The sequence below is a fragment of the Trichosurus vulpecula genome, chromosome 6 (genome assembly GCF_011100635.1).
Source record: "Trichosurus vulpecula isolate mTriVul1 chromosome 6, mTriVul1.pri, whole genome shotgun sequence".
Lineage (NCBI taxonomy): Eukaryota > Metazoa > Chordata > Mammalia > Diprotodontia > Phalangeridae > Trichosurus > Trichosurus vulpecula.
The window spans coordinates 95,948,633-95,950,948 of record NC_050578.1 but is presented as its reverse complement, the minus strand read 5'-3'; the positions used below and the strand labels follow the sequence as shown (position 1 = coordinate 95,950,948).

General features: G+C 39.5%; 1 pseudogene; it reads right to left on the bottom strand.

Moving 5' to 3' along the window:
• Positions 1 to 1,308: 1,308 nt before the first annotated feature.
• Positions 1,309 to 1,806, bottom strand: LOC118855280 (annotated as a pseudogene).
• Between the last annotated feature and the right edge of the window lie 510 nt (positions 1,807 to 2,316).

The following is a 2,316-nucleotide window of genomic DNA, read 5'->3' as shown; positions in this document are numbered from 1 at the left end:
AGCTGATTCTTTGGGTTTACCAAAGATTAGATTGCTATAGTCATTGCCTGCGGCAACTTGTGTACCTAACCTATTCCACTGATGTGAGTAGCATTTTTCAGCCTAGCTGCTTTTGAAATCGTAATTGCTTATTGTGTTGATCAGAGTTCTTAAATCTCCCAAAAGTTTTTTGTTTGTTTTTTTACGTTGTTATTTCTTAAAATACAGGTTTGGGCATTTCATTTTCTTCCTCCAATATTTTCTTTGGCTTCTCAATATCGCCAAGATCAAGTTCCAGATCTTCACCTTGGCATCTACAGCCCTAGATGATCTGACATTTATCTAACATTCCAATATTATTGCCCATTGTTCTTAAAAATGGACCAACTATTTCAACTTGTTTCCTTGCTATTCCTTAAACATGTATTATTAATAAAGCTATAGCATCCACAGCCCTACCAATAGGAATGTCTTCCATGTTACAACCATGATTTTTTGTACCCAAAGTATAAGACTTTATACTAGTCCTTTTTAAATTTTACTTCATTCAGTCCAGTCTAATGTCCTAGCCTTTCAAGGCCTTTCTGCATCCTGACTTTGTCCTCTTGTGTATTATCGATCCTAGGTCCTAGGTACTGAATTTATATTTTGAAATCTGCCAGGTAGTGCTTGTTAGATCCCTGAACCTGGAGTCAAGAAGACTTAAGTTCAAATCTCTAGCCTCAGTAGTTACTATCTTTGTAACAAGCTAAGTCACTTAACTACTGCCTGTCTCAGTTTTCTCATCTGTAAAATGGAAGTAATTATAACACCTACCTCTCAAGGTTGTTGTACAGAAAAGATGAGATAATACCTGTAAAGCACTTTGCAAAACTTAAAGCAATGTAACCTCTAGCTATTATTATTATTATTAATTTATACAAAGTTTATGAGAACATAATGTATTTCTTTATCTAAGTCATCAATCAGCAAAACAAAAACTGAACATCACAGTGCCAAACACTGTTCCCCAAGGAACTGTATGGCCCTGGAGACCTCTATGCTAACATGGAAACATTCACAATGAGTCTTTGAGTAGACCACTTAACAAACCCATCAGATTATAATATTGTCTAATCCATATCTCTCCATCTTCTCCACAAAAATAGTAGGAGATGTTTATTCAAAAGCTTTGGCAAGATTTAAGTAAATTCTCTCCAAAGAATTTCTCTTATTTCCTATTTCAGTAATCCTGTCAAAAAAAGAAATACATTGGTTTAGCATGACCTATTCTTTTTTTTTAAGTTTTTTCCCAAATTTTATTCAATATGAAACATATCTCTACAGTTTCTATTGAGGAGGTTGACGACGTCCACGACCAAATCCACCTCTAAATTGGAATTCTGTTGCTGACCCAGCCCAGGCCTCAGCCTTCTTGTCGGCACCAGGGAGAGCAGCACTTCATCTGTATGTGTCTCTGTCAGCTTCACCCTGGGTAAGCCGGGCAGGTCGCTTGCTCTCCAGACCTTTGGGCCTTGGCCTTCCTGTCTCAGGACGACTTCTTCAGAGTGTGGCAGGCACAATTTCAGGGGGCAGGTGAAGGTAATCCCGGAGGTACTGAATGCCCTCATTGGTGAGGTACCAGTAGAAATGCCTCCATGCGAACTGCTCCTTAACATAGCCATGAGACTTTAGAGACTGCATGGCCTTCATGACATGGAGATTGGGCACATTCTTGTCTGCCAGCTCGGGGTGCTTTGGCATGTGGACATCCTTCTTGGCTACCATTACTGCCTCCTTCAAAAGGAGTTCATAGATGGCAATTTTGTTCTTCTTGGGCATCAACATCTTGGTGGCAGTGGCGGGTGCTGCCCTAGACAGAGGCCGGCCTAGAAGGGAGCACGACCTATTCTTGATAAAGCCTTACAAGTTCTTTGTAACCACTGAATCTTTTTTCTAGACATTTGCAAACTGTGCATTATCGAATTACCCCAGGGATTTGATGTCAAGCTCATTTTCCTTAGTTTTAACATGATGATGGTTCCCCCGTTTTGAATGGTGGAATATTTGCCCTTCATCGTCCACTGTCATTTTCCATAGTCATTGAAATTATCAATGACAAAAGCGTTCAATAATCACATTTGCTGGGATTTTTTCAGAACTTAAAGATATGGTTCATCTGGGCCATCATCACAATCAACTAGGTGATATCTTATTATCACCTGACATCTCTTGGGCATCATGCCCCTGTTAGTCATTTGGATTCTGTTATTTCCAATGCAAAGATCAAACACGTAGAAAAAAAAAGAGGGAAGCAAAAGCCTTCACTCTGATGTCGGTTATCATCGTCCTGTCCAT